The following is a 15,847-nucleotide window of genomic DNA, read 5'->3' on the forward strand; positions in this document are numbered from 1 at the left end:
CCAATAGTGTTTCCTGGTATTGCAGCCTAAGAGCTATCATGTTAAACATGTTTGGTTTGTAACAAGTGTTCATCCTCTCTCAATCTATGTTGAACATTTCCTTTTTTTTTCTTTAGTTAGATTGTGTTGTTTTTTCCCTCTTTGATCGCCCTTTGGTCTAGACAATATGCTGGTACTATATTTCCTTTGTGACTGGAGCATTCATTCCCATCCTATTTTGCCCTTAATTCATAGTTGACAGCCTTATTGTGCCAGACACTTGTCTACCTCCCATGAACTCGTAATATCATTGTGCATGGTTTGTTAAGTTTATCACACCACCACTTCATCACCAGTAGTCTCACTTCCCAATGTAATATGTAGACATGAACTCCCTCTAAATCTTTTAGTTGATATTTAGTGTCACTCAAGTCGGTTGCATTACAGTTGATCCTTTATATCTTCTATTAACACTTGTGCTCTAGGCGAGTCCACCATTCTGATACGAACTATTTTGTGATAACCGTGACCATCTCAATTTATAGATTTTCTTCCAATTCTTCTCACCTCATTCTTCCTAGTTAGTGAATAGCTATGCGCTCTTCCATACGTTACGTGGTCTTTTCCCTTACTTGGGAATTCATCCTGCTCGCCTCTCGACACTTGTTGGGATATACGTGGAAAAGTGTGTTCATCCGTGCATCACTTAACATTTCCTTCCTTGTAAGATTATAAAGAGACTCTCCATCAAGTCCATATGCACTCTTGGGTTATTATAACATCATATTTATCTCTTCCACTCGTTTTGTCTTTCTTAAAGCCGTGTAACTTTAGCTAAATCGTAAATCCGTGATTAACTCATTTTAAGAACTCTCAAGCCTTTCACATTTGATCTGTAGTACTTCCTTGGGTTCCATTGTCCCTGAATCTCTAACAAGTATAAACCCCTTTTTCAAACCTTACTCTTTGTTTCTAGTATTGTTGACCCTGTCATGTATATTGTCACATACGAAGAATTTACATTTCTTAACCTTCCACATTCTTTTTGTACTAATGGTTTATCATTTTCATATCCTTTCAGAGAATCACGTTATCCCTTACCATTTTTCTAGACTACATATGTCTTCAACAAAATATCCAAACATCATAGCTACATGGCCCTACTCTCCTTTTATTGTACTTAAGTAGCCTCACTATGGCCCTTCCCTCCCCACTTGGGGTGAATGTTTCACATTTTGACACAAGTCTTGAATTTAATAATTTGAGGGACACATGTTTCACATCTCTAGTCCTTTTGTATATGATTGACTATTAGTGAGATTTAAGTCCCCATGGTATTAACCTCATAAGTTCTCTGCTCTTATTCAGCCACACAGGCTTGGGATCCAAATCCCTCGTGTCAATATCCTTTTTGGAGTGTAACACACCTTCGCACATTCCTGGGATTTTTATAGCATTCATAGTGCTAGGGTCTTCTCATTGTGGGTTCAATTGACCCTCATTTCATAACTTCTTGTCTCCCGTGAGAGACCTATAGATTTATCATTACTCTCCAGGCCATGCCTTTCATATATCACGTGCCTATGTAACAAATTACATCTTAGAATCATATACATGGTTCCCACACTATCCACTTGTACTAGTTAAGCTTAGGTCTCATTTATCACGTCAATGCCTCTTTGGAGGTGGGTAATCACTTCTAGAACTCTTCTCATATAAAGTATGCTCATGGTACTATATACTTATCTTATATGGCCATACCATTCATTCAATATGATACATGTTCCATCTATTTTATATTCAGGCCTTTACTCATTTGGCATGTCATATGACAACATTACTTGGACTAAACAAAAGGGCGTTTAAACTTACCTTGAACCTCAACGCACGAGTTAGTAGACAATCTCATAGTCAAGCCTTATGGCACGATCTAGTGTGTTGAAGAAGGGTAACATTCCTAAAATATCCATGTAGCCTACAACTTATAGATGTGGTCGACAACACACCGATAAGAAGGACTCTACTAGACACAGCTCCGAGAAATCCTAGGATACTTTAAAACCTTAGGCTTTGATACCAAGTTTGTCATGCCCCAATCTCGGGAAGCGCAACTGGCATCCAATAGAGCGAACCCGGTCGAGCAAGCTTGTTAGATACTTTCTACCCAACTCACCCATGATCAAGAGAAGACATGATTTCATTAATTAGATGGTAGGAAGTTCATATATACAATACTAAATCATCTCATTGGTTACACAATTTTATAGCCTCAAAATATACACATTCTTATGATTCGAGTGGAATAAGAGATCAAAACACAACATAATTTGTTTGACTTTTCTAGTACCCAAGTACAACCCACATAGTGTCTACGGAGTCTCTAAAAGATACAAAAGAGTGTTATGATAGTGCCAGCAATAAGGCCCCTGCTATACCTCAAGACGTGATAATAATATGAACAAAAGATACAATACGTGACCCCGGGATGAAGTGGGGCTCACCAAGTCTGCTGGGAAGAGGATGTACCACTATCATTGATCAACACTGCCTGCTATGGAACCACCTGCATCCATTTAAAGATGTAGTGCCCCCCGCAAAAGTGACGTTAGTACTGTCGAATAGTACTAGTATGTAAAACTAAACACCATCTCAATAGAATGAATAATAATACAAGGGGGAACAATCAAGAATTCAATAAGAGCTTCAAATAATACTAAAACATCAAGTTAAGGATCACATAAGTTTTCAAGTCAATTTCCATGTTATTAGGTTGGGTGATCTTTAGTGCCGATATACCATAATTCACAATACCACCATATACTTACACGGAGTCCGATCACGACCCGATCGGCTAGGTCGTCTCATTTGAGACATCAACCATAACCACAATTTCAATTATCATTTCCAGCACAGTCACCACCATCTGTGCGGCATGGCATCCAATCACGGCCAAATCGGGTAGGCCGTCCCAACCGAGACATTACATTTTCAATCAATCATCCCACTTCATACTTCTATCACATCTTTTCAATTCATTGGCATGAGTGGCCTCAATTAGAAAGTCATTCTTGGCACTTGGCCGTATTTCATTATTCCAGTTTTCCTTTTCTACATTCAAACATCATTATCATTATCAACAATAATGAGGCTTTCCATTAAAGACATTAAATTCACATACGAGCAACTTGGGAACCTTAGGCACATAGAGGCTTTTCATACAAGTTGGAATAACAACCTTTATTTCGATTTTGACTTGAAGTCTTAATATTCCTAAAACATATTCCACATTTTGAACACATCCTCAAATGGAAAGATGACATGATGAAGCATTTAGAATTAATATTGAACATACATCCTTCAACACAAACACATTAGGAATAGCCAATTCTATAATGATCAATTTGGGACTTACACCAATTACATGAATGTCGTGGGATTCTATTCTAAGAAGAAGGAGGTTTAGCCAACATACCTCAATTGAGCTTCCTTTAAACTCTAAAACATTCTGGAATTCTTAGCAACTTCGATCTATTTTATAAATATAACAAGTTGGACCAAAATTAGGAAGATGGTCATGGTTCTAGCTCATTTGAGCACATTATCAAACACTAGGTTTGCATTGATGTTTTTAAGGCCCTTTTATGAAAGCTTCCATCATTCTCCAACCTATTCTCTACCATTATTAGCTCACAACCTTCCCACATTCTTTGATAACACATGCATGCAAGATAACAACTCTTATACCCAAAAATTGTCTTTTTAATTATCCATTCTTAGATAAATTTCGAAATTAAGGGCTAGGGTGTAGAATCTTACCACTAGGATGAAGACCTAGTGAGTTTTCCTTGTTAATCTTTAAAGATTCGAGCAAGAATTGAAGAACAAATTGTTGAAGATCACTCTCCCACTCTAGGGCACTCCCTCACCCTCAAAATATCAGATTTTAGCTCAAAAGTGGTACAAATCGTCTATTTAACGAAGTAGGGTCAGGTTATAAAAACCCAAAAATGAAGCTCCGGAATAGGGTATACGGTCACATATGCGACCGCATAATGCTTATGCGGTCCGCAGAATAGGCCGCATAATTGCCCTCCAGAACTGGGTAAATCTGACTTGGTTTGCACTCATTATGCGGCCCACAGACCTGTTCTGTGGTCGCATAATGCGCCGCAGAACCTCCTTTCAAAAAATCTCAAAGATGGATATGCGATCAGAGTGCGGCCCGCAAAATGGTTTTGTGGTCGCATAATGGGCCGCAAAAATGACATCAAAAATGGCCCATAAGACTGTCTCACTCCGCGACCATTATGCGGTCCGCAGAGTGATTCTGCGACCGCATAGTGGGCCGCAGAAATGCATTTCTTTTGCCCAAATGTCTTTTTCTTTACTTTCCAGTGCATTGTTTAACCCAAAATGTCCGAGCCACATAAGCCCAGTTCAGCACCACGAAACATTATTTTTCCTTTGCGAAATTTTACGGGGCCTTACAGTAACCAATCCCAAAACACAATACGAACTCGCTCGAAGCCTCAAATCACATCAAACAGCATCATAACTACGAATCGCACTTCAATTAAAGCCTAATAAAGTAATGAACTTTCAACTTCTACAACTCCCGCCAAATCATACCAAATCAACCCGGAATGACCTCAAATATTGCTTCAAGTCCCAAATGACACAACAGAGCTATACCAACTCTCGGAATCACAATCCGAGCTTGATATTAACAAAGTCAACTCTCGGTCAAACCTCTCAACCTTCCGAACCTTCAATTTTCGTACTTTCGCCAAAATGCATCAAATCAACCTACGAACCTTCAAATCCAAATCCGGACATACGCCTAAGTCCAAAATAACCATATGAAGCTATTGGATTCATCAAAATACCATTCTGGAGTCGTCTACACAAAAGTCATACTCCGGTCAACTCTTACCAATTAAGTTTCTAAAACAAGAATCATTCTTCCAAATCAATCCCGAATCATCCGAAATCCGAATCCGACCATGCATGCAAGTCATAATACACAATAAGAAGCTACACGAGACCCTAAGCCTCAGAACGGAACGCTAATTCTCAAAACGACCGATCAGGTCGTTACACTTCCAAACCTTCAACTTTACAACTTTCGACAATTAGAGCCAAAACACCCTAGGAACCTCTAAATCCAAATCCCGACATAGGCATAAGTACAAAATCACCATACGAACCTATTGGAATCATCAAATCACCAATCTAAGATCACCGACTCGAAAGTCAAATATTGATCAACTCTTACCACTAAGGCTTCCAACAATGGAACTATGTATTCCAATTCACTCCAAAACCTTCCCGAAACCGAACCAACAAACCCAGAAAGTCACAGAACAATACACAAACATATGGGAAGCATCAAATAGAGAACATGTCTCAAATACACAAAATGATAAGTCGGGTTGTTTTTTCTCCCCCTCTTAAAGTTCGTCCTCGAAGAGGTCTAGAATCATACTCGAAATAGCGAAAAGGTGAGGATTTATGCATCGCATATCATGCTCGTTCTCCCAAGTCGCCTCCTCAAGTGTTGACCTCTTCATTGGACCTTCACTGATGCAACATCTTAAGTCCTCAGCCTCGAAACTTGCGTATCTAAAATGGCCACTTTCTCGTATTCATAAGTCAGATTCTTGTCCAACTGCATTGACTGAAACCCAACACATGTAATTGTTCCTCATAATACTTCCGAAGCATGGAAACACGAAACACCGGATGAACCCCCCGACAAGCTGGGTGGCAAGGAAAGTCTGTTGGCCACCTCACCCACTCTCTCTAACACATCAAAAGGACCAATATACAGAGGGATCAACTTGCCCTTCTTCCCAATTCTCATCACGCCCTTCATAGGCGAAACTTGAAAAAGAACCTTCTCACCCTCCATGAACGCCACATCACTAACCTTCCTGTAGAATAACTCTTCTACCTGGACTAGGTTGTGCAAAGCCTCTCCTGAATCAACTTCACCTTTTGCTAAGTATCACGAACCAAGTCTATGCCCACTAACCTATCCTTTCCACGCTCGAACCAACCAACCAGAGAACAAAATTTCCTCGCATATAATGCCTCATACGGATCCATATAAATGATTGACTGATAGCTATTATTTTATGCAAACTGCACTAATGGAAGAAACTGATCCCACCGGCCTCCAAAATCTATGACACAAGTCCTCAACATATCCTCCAAAATCAAAATGGCCCGCTCGGACTGCCCATCTATCTAAGGGTGAAATGCAATACTCAACTCAACCTGCATCCCCAACTCATACTGAACTGCTCACCAAAAATGCAAAGTAAACTAAGTGTCGCTGTCCAAGATGATAGAAACAGGCATAACATGCAAGAGGAAAATTTCCCTGATGTATATCTTAGCCAATTGCTCTGAAGTGTAGGAAGTCATGGCTAGGATGAAATGTGCAGACTTGGTTAGTCTATCCATAATGACCCAACAACGTCAAATATCATCAATGTCCATGGCAACCCTACCACAAAGTCCATGGTGATGCGCTCCCACTACCACTTTAGTATCTTAATCTTCTGAAGCAAACCACATCGTCTCTGATACTCATAATTAACCTAATGGGAATTCAAACATCATGCAACATATCCAACAATGTCCTTCTTCATCCTCCTTCACCAATAACTGCTTTAAGTCACGATATATTTCGTAGCACCTCGATGAATAGAATACCGCAAACTATAAGCCTCCTCAAGAATCAACTCCCATAAACCATCCATATTAGGAACACAAATCCGGCCCTAAATCCTGAATACACCATCATCACAAATAGTCACCTCCTTAGTACCACCTCGCGACACCGTGTCCTTAAGGACAAGAAAATTGGGTCATTATACTAGTGAGGGTTCGATGGTTTGAGTCTGGTTGTAACGACCCGATAGATCATTTTGAGATCTAGCACATCGTTCAGTGGCTTGAGGCCTTGCGTAGCTTCACTTCATGTTTTATGACTTGTATGCATAGTCAGAATTGAATTTCAAGAAGTTAGGAGTTGATTCGGATGGAAAATTCTCTATTCGGAAGCTTTAAGTTAGAAGAGTTGACTAAGGTTTGACGTTCGAGTAAACAACCTCGGAATCAGGATTTTAAGGTTCTAATAGGTTTGTATGATAATTTCAGGCTTGGGCATATGTTTAGGTTGAGTATCGGGTGGTCTGGGAGCATTTCGGCCCTTATTGTGGAAAGTTGGCATTTTGAAGGTTTTATAATTCCTAAGTTTGATTTGAAGTGGGATTTGATGTTATTGTTGTCCGCTTGGGATTTCGAGCCTTGGAATAGGTTTTTATCATGATTTGTGACTTGTACGTGAAGTTTTGCATTATTCCGAAATGTTTAGATATGATTCGGACGCGTTCATCGAAGTTTAAATGTAAAGAAGTTAAAAGAGGGATCTTGATCGTCCATTCATAGTTTGGATGTTGTTTGGGATGATTTGAGGCCTCGAGCAGGTTCGTGTCATGTTTTGGGATTACTTGGTGTGGTTGGAAGGGGTCCTGGGGGCCTCGGGTGTAATTCGAGGCAGTTTCAGACCAAGTTAGGGTGATTTGCTGGTTCTAGTGCTAGTGCTGGTGTCTGGTTTTGTTCTTTGCGAGCGCGAAGGGATGCATGCTCTTGTGAAGAAGTATTTGTGATTACAGCGAATTTGTTCAGTGAACATGACACTGAGGTCGCGAACGCGGAGAATAAGTTGAGGTTCCCTTCCCGAATGCGACATTAAGTCGCGAACACGTAGAAGGATGGTGATCTGGGGGGCCTGGAGGTGTTAAGCCTTCAGGAATGCAGAGCAGTGACCGCGAACGCGGAGCAATGACCGCGAACGTTAAGCATCAGGACCTGGAGGCATCACGAACGTGACATGGTGGACGCGAACGCGATGTGGTGGACGCGAACATGAGATGGTGGACGCGAACGTGAAGGAGGATTTTTAGACAATGGATTTTTTTTTCCTTCGCGATCGCAAGGGTTTTTCCGTGATCGTGAAGAAGGACCTGGGAAAACTTGTTTATAAGCCGGGACTTAGCTCTCATTTCTCTCATTTTGCCGAATTTGGGAAGCTATTTTGAAGAGATTTTTATCAAGCAACCCAAAGTAGGTGATTTGCACTTGTTGTAAGTTAAATATATGGATTATGTTTGGATTTAAACATGGGATTTTGAAGAAATTGTGAAATCTTGAAGAAAAACCTAGAATTTGATGTTTTTGGATTTAAACCACAAAATTGGACATGGAATTAGGGATAAATTATATATTTGAGTTTGTGGTGTGATGGGTAATGTTAATCTTCAAGAGGTTTTGGAATCCGGGCACGTGGGCTCGAGGGTTGACTTTGTTGACTTTTTGAGCGGAGTTGGGAATTGTTATAAATTATTAAATTATAAGCACTTGTAGTATATTTTGATTAATTTGCACGTTGATTGACTAGTTTCGGGTCGACGGGCATTGGTTCGAGGTATTGGAGGATCGTTGGAGCCGGTTATGGAACTTCGGAGCGAGGTAAGACTCCTGTTTAACTTTGTGAGGGGGAAACTACCACCTAGGTGATGTACTTGTTATGTGCTACTTGTTGTGGGGACTACGTACGCACTAGGTGACAAGAGTCTATACGTAGCTAGATTCATCTTTATGTCCGGGTAGACCTAGGACTTTACCATGCAATAAATTGTATTACTTGAATTTGATTGTTAGCTTAATTATATGAAGACTATAAGTAAAATATGATAAAGATCATGTTAGATCGAATTACCTTTCCCTGAGCTATTTAAAAGGATAATCGATTGATGGTAAATATCATGTTTATGTTATGTCTCTGACCCTATATAGTAAATATGAGATTCGTAAGTCGATAAGTTTCTTCTCTTCCTAGGGATCAGGCCGAACGCCTCGGCAGTTTATGTATATATGAGATGCATCCATGGATCGGGCTGTACGAACTCGACAGTGTATGTATACGACTAAATGGATCGGGTCAAACGACCTCGGCATAATTCGTGCGTAAAATCGCTAGGAGTCCGAATACCCACGGGATTACCCTCTTAATTTATCTTGAAAATTACGTAATATTCTATTTATGATCTGAGATCGGATATCTAATTGATGATTCCTATTTGTTGAATTAGCATGTGGAACTTGGGGATATTTAAAATGATAATATTTGTTAACGGATTTCATTATCTATTGTTCCTTATTCTATTGATCCTGTGGTATTTCATGCCTGCTTATGATTCCTGCATTTTATTTATTGGACCACTAGTAAGTGTCAATGTCGACCCCTCGTCACTACTTCTCCGGGGTTAGGCTAGATACTTACTGGGTACGCGTTGATTTACGTATTCATGCTATACTTCTGCATTGAACGTGCAGGATCTGACATGTTCACTTGGGGTCATCCTGGTGCGTAGGCGCAACTGCTGAGGGGACTTTTTGGTGAGTTGTCTCCTATGCTATGCACCGCAGCCCTCAGAGTCTCCATCTTATTTATTTACTTTATCCTGTCTTTAGCAGACGCTCATGTACTTGTGACACCTAGTTTTGGGATGTTCTAGAATTTGTTTATGGTTTTGCTTAACATTGACACACTTTTACTTTATATTTTATCCAAAATGTATGTATGTACGATTTTTAATGCATTAATTTCTCTATCTAATAAAATTCATGATTTCAAAAATAATAATAAAATAAATAATTAAGTTGGTAGTTCACCGTTGGCTTGCCTAACGGCGACGTTGGGAGCCATCACGGCCTATAGTGGGTTTCGGGTCGTGAAAGCTTGGTATCAGGGCACTAGGTTCACTTAGAGTCTTGTGGATCGGTACAAAGACGTGTGTACTTATCTTCGAGAGGCTACATGGCTGTTAGGAGCACTTCCCTTCTTGATTCCTCGTCGGGTGATTTGACTCTATTGAGCGCTTGTTATCAATTGGGCATCAAAGAGTTGTAGTGGTACTGCAGATGTGGTGCAGGATGTTTCTCCATGCGTATTCGGGCAGGATATTATTGTCTCTTTGTAGAAGGGTGATCATTTGTTTTAGCCCAGTGTTAGTGTTGCCTATGGTTTTGAGGCTATGCACAGTGTATTATGAGGTTCATGCGTGGTTATCACACAGTGTTGGTATGAATGGTAGGGTGCTTATTTATGTATCGCGGGAGTGAATGGCTCGAAAGGGGGATTACTCGGCTCATGGTTTAGAGGTTCGGCATTAAATTCCAACGGAGTAAAGGCAATTGAACTATGGATGTTTAGGCCTTGGTTGACAGAGTAACGAGACTTGATATTTTCGAACGTGCTGGAATCCTCATTTGTGATGTGGTGTCGTTGTCCTTGTTGGAACGTATTAAGGCTCACCAGTGTTATAGTCTCCTTTAATTTGCCTCCGGGGCAGGGTGTTGTGGAATGGTGCATAAGAAACGGTTATCAGAGATGGAGTTGTATGGCAGCTTCAGAGTCAAATCGGTGTTTATAATGTTGATGGCTCGAGAGAGATGAACTTTATGGAAACTCGGAGTTGGTGGCAATTTATCCGTTCGAGTGCTACAAAGATGGATTATGATTTGAAGCAATATTTTGGCAGTGAAAGAGAAGGAAGGACATGGTGGGAGTGGGAGGGTAGTGTATGGATTCTGTGGTAGGAGAACCACGTGCTTCGAGAAAGTTTAGAGCGATTTGGGGATCATGGTGGACAATGACTAAGTCTATGAATTTCTTTTGGGATGGTGGCTACTGTGCTGAGGGAGTTTGAATATGACGAAAAGGAGTTTTCTTGGAATGGAGAGGGGTGTGAAAGCTTGATTATCATTTTGGGATGCAACATGACTTAGAGTTTTGGAACGTATAGTTGGACCTTCAGTCGATGCTAATGGGGAATGAATGGTCTCTTACAGCTGGTGGACGAGCATGGGCTCACGAGGGTTATTGATTTCATGGTAATTGTAACCAGGGTAATGTCTTTGGAAGATGTCGATATGGAATTACACAGGTGGGCTATCTCATGTGGGCAGGCTAGTGGTTGCGTGATTGTTGATGAAGTTCCTACGAAGAGTTCTACTTTCTACCTAGCGGGAGGCCTGTACTGCGATGTGAACTTGGATCGCTTGAAGAAGATAGTACGACTGTTAGGAGGTCGAATGTGTGATTGTGGTTAATAACTCGGAATGTTTTATGAAAAGTTTATCAGGAGATTGCGAGAAATTTTGTGGGTTAATGGTGCGAGATCATTGTAATTGAGAAGGAGGAGTTAATGTGGGTTCTTGATTGTGTGATGGTAGCATAAAGCTAAGTAGGGGAGTCTACTATCTACGATTGGGTCACGTGGTTGTATTCCTTAGTAGTATCAGGTTATCAGTATATTGGTAGATTAGTTATGACCAAGGGGAGAAACCATCAAGGGTATTACGGGTAAGTAATTTGATGTATATGTGCTACATTTCACCTTATCGATTCGTGCACAGATTTTGGGATGACTCAGAGTTTATGCTTCTTCTGGATGTGATGTACAGGGAAAGGAATTCATCCAGTTGCTTCTTTGGGAGTGTTCATGTTCTAATGCAGCACTAGAGTAGTTATATTCGGGACTAGGTCAAAGTGGGTGACTCTAAGTAATGGTTCTAGTGGGTTCAAGAATTTAAGTGCGGTGTCTAAGGATTTTGGGTTCGTTATTAGGTTGAGGACTAGGTTTTGCTGCAGAGTGTGAAGAATACTCGGGGAATTTTTATATTACCATCAGATATGCGGTGCAGTGTTAGAGGAATGGGAGGAACACATTCAAATTCGTAGAAGATCTTTTAGAATGGGTGTATCAGTTGGAGATACTATTGAGTGCACGAGGGGGGTATGAGATGGCTTATGGGTATTAAGACAAAGTGGTCTCATGATTTGGGTCACTCGGGATGAGTGGTTCTTGCGGTCCGTTATGTGTTTGAATATAACTATTATTTGAAAGGCAAGTCAAAAGTAAATTGGAAGAAGTCGAGTCAGCTAGTAATGGCTTAAATCAGCATGGTTGTGGAAATGATCAGTTCCTTTGGTGTGTTAAGCTATATAGGTGATTTGTGGCTGTACGTGCGGGCTTGACAGCCACCGTAATTTGATTGAATTGGAGGTATTTGATTCTGATAGCCTTGTTATGTGTAAATGGATCCCGGAATAGTTATGGTGGTTTAGACCACGACTTGAAATTGTTCGGTGGGAATTCGGTGGCGTGTTGCAATTGTTCTTCTGAAATAAGTGGAGTGAAAGGGGTTCTGGCCGATGGAGTATTTATTCTACTGGTTGTTCAGGGGTTATGATGAAATTCTTGTACTCTCGCGTAGCGGTATGATAGGTGCAGTGAGCGGTATGGAAATTAGAAGTTGAAGATCAAGGTTGTGATTCGGTATTGATAAGAATGTCACGAGCTCGGAGGAGCGGGGGAGGGTTTTAGATGTTCAGAGTGTGCTGGAACTATCTTCGGGCAGCCTGAGGGTGGTTTGTTTTGTGGTAGAAGTGTTGGGTATTGAAATGCGAACGCTTGACTAGTACTATAGAAATAGCATGGTCGATAGCCATTGATGTTCAGATTTTACTACCTGGTGCGGAAGGTTGTAGGAGTATATCCCACGGGGAGATCGTATAAGTGTGATATGTTAGTCATTTGATTGCTAGAGATTGAAATCAAGTATGGAGATTTTGGTACTTTCGCCAACGGGAGAGGTTATGACCGAGAGGCGCTCTATTCCTTTGGTTGTGGACTGTGGAAGTTGTTCCCGACTTGATGGTTGATCGTATGTGTCATGGAAAGTGTCATTGTAGATTTTTGGAAGGTTATTAACCTATTTTTGAATGATCAGAATCGGCTTTGAGGTCTGTGGGTAGGCCTTATGTGAATGTATATTTTATACCATATCAGATATGCTTATTCAGCATAACATTGCTTACGGATGAATCTTCGGGTATAGTGGATGATATTCATGCCTTAGTCGCTTTTAGGTGCTGCTCTTTTATGCCACGTGGGTTATGAGGGTTGTGGTCCTATGTAGCTTGTGGTATTATATGAGCGAGATGGTTCTCGAGATGCAGGTTGTTTATTGCACCTTAGTCGTGCTCGAATTTTGTAGCGCATGGCGCTATCCATCTCACCAGGGTTGTATTTATGCACTTGGAGTGCTTTTGGTCGATATCCAGGCATTTCATAGGTTTGAGCATTATGGCTTGATGGGTACTTCCCTATTGATTGTTATGTGTGGATCGGGTGGCACGCCGCTGTTGATACCCAATTTTTCACTGAAATTTTTAAATATATATATATATATATATATATATATATATATATATATATATATATATATATAAAGCCTATGCAAGCATTTTTCATAATGTTTCATAATTTCTAAAGGCTTTAAATCGATTTATTTCTGTATTTTATTATATAAATATCCAATAATTATCCTTCAAATTATTTTTTATGATGATTTAATCATCCAAACTTATCATTTACACCAGCATGTATATTTTTAAATATTTTACTGCATTTTAATAATTACATTTGCATTTTTAGGCTAATCGCATATTTTGCAATAATAGCCTATATTCATGTATAATCATATTATTTATGCAACAAATAACTTTTTATATTTTTATAATATTAAGTTATTATTTTTAATCATTTCAGTACACAAATAATATTTTTTTATTCATTAATTACTTTTATAAAATTATTTTTTCTAAAATGTTGGGTATTTAAAAACTAGCCCCACTTTTAAACCTATTTTCGGACCAAATAATGGCCCAAAACACCTAATACACTAGCCCAATAACCCCAGCCCAAAACCAATAACCCCATTAACCTAGAACTGGTCGCAACCCATCAAAATAAACCCGACCCAACCCCCTTTTAATCGTGGTCGCTGATCTCTGAGATCAACGGCCCATATCTAACCCCTCCCTTTAACTACCCAAATGCCTAACCCTAACCTCACTATCCCCTCATCTGCCACCCTGATATCCTCTCAACCCCTTCTCCCTCTCTCAAGAACCCTAGTCGCCGCCCCTAAATCTTCTCCTAATCCCACCTAATATGGGATTCCATGGCTATTACTTACCATACTCAACCCCCTTCTGGTACTGGCTACTCTCCTATAGTGCTTGCCTAAATATGGCAAGCAAATCTCATCAAAATCGAACCAAAATTAGTTCAAATCCCTAATTTTTGAATGTTATTCCGTCTATGTTCATCTTATGCTACTGTGAGTCCAAATATTTCTTTATATTCTGTTGATTCTTACTTACCCTAAAACTAAGGTTTTCATATTTCCTTAAATCGGACCAAAATTAGTTCGATTCTCTGATTTTTAGCGCTATTTGTGTCTATATTCATCCTATGTTATTATTTTTGTGTATATTCTGGTAATATTTGTTTTCCTAAAAACTAGGGTTTGCTTGACTTCTCCTAAATTGATTCTGAATCAGTTCCGCATTCCATTCTTTCCTTTTTCTTTAAGATTGATTGATTGTTTTTCCTTGTTTGTGTGTTTAATTTTGCTATTATAAAAACCCACCCCCTTCCCCTTTCTGGATAGAACTTTAATCAATGTTCTCTCACTAAAAGTTGAAGTTTTCTACTCTATACTTGTTTACTATTCTATTATGTTTGGCTCTTGGCCGGCTGAAAGCCAAGGCCACCGGACTTCTACTTTTTCTGACATCTCTTGGGTGTGAGCATTGCTTGGGTTCTTGAAACCCTAGGAACTTAACACATTCAGGACTCTGGGTCTTTACTGCAATCCTTTTCTTGTTTATTGAACAATCACTGGTTAGTTTCTAAATCCTTGCAATGTTTACTCTATTATGTTAAGCATGTTCTTTGAAACTGCATGATTTAATGTATTTCTTTGACTCTTTTCTGCCTATGATTGTTAGCCTAATAATGTCTCTGCACCTAGCTTAGTTAGTTTGGAAAGAATGAAGCATGCTTAGTTTAGTATTGTTGATAATTCAAATGTTTTATTTTGACTATATGGTCTAATCCATGTTTCTCTGCCTGATTCTGAACTTGTAATGGCCAATTGATGTTATTAACCTGCACCCATTTTGTTTAAGACCTTACTCCGAATGTTGTATACTCTTATGACTATTGTTGCCACTATATGTGTTCTTGCCATGACGAATCCGTACCCCTAATGACTTGTGATCTTTTAAAACTAATCTCCTTTGATTAATACTCATTTAGGAAACATGCCTATAGGATCAAACTGGGTAATTCTGAGTATTTTAAATAGTTATCACTGCCAACTACTGCGCAAATCACCTAGAAATCATGTCTATAGGTTTAACCACTTGTAATCTGTAATTTCAACAATCAACTCGCAATACCAGATTCCCTAAAATGTATAGTTGTTCGAAAATCGCGTCTATAAAAGTAGCATCTTGCATCTGAAACTGCCCGCATATTTGAAATCCAGGTCACATAGAAATCATGTCTATAGGGCCTAATGACTTTAATTTGCCTCAATCCTGAAATTGTCTAACGTTTAATGTGAAAATTTGTTCGCGTGCATTTGTTGTCTAAGTGTGGAGGCTAACTTGAGCCCTTAATTGCATTTACATGAAGTCCAACTTGTTTTTTATTTTGTCTAGTTTTATCATTTCTGAGCAGCCTAAGCTAAGTCTAGAAACCATCCAAAATAGAGGTCCAAATGCCTCCTGGGCCATAGGCATGGGACGGGTAGTGCACACATAGGGCACAGTTTAGAATCAACTAGTGCGCTTTAGGTAAAAACTTAAAGATAGTAATCGAGTAGCAGGAGATGATAGTGTGTGTCTGCTGAATAATACGAGTATCACCCCACC

Source organism: Nicotiana tomentosiformis, chromosome 4, assembly GCF_000390325.3.
Source record: "Nicotiana tomentosiformis chromosome 4, ASM39032v3, whole genome shotgun sequence".
Lineage (NCBI taxonomy): Eukaryota > Viridiplantae > Streptophyta > Magnoliopsida > Solanales > Solanaceae > Nicotiana > Nicotiana tomentosiformis.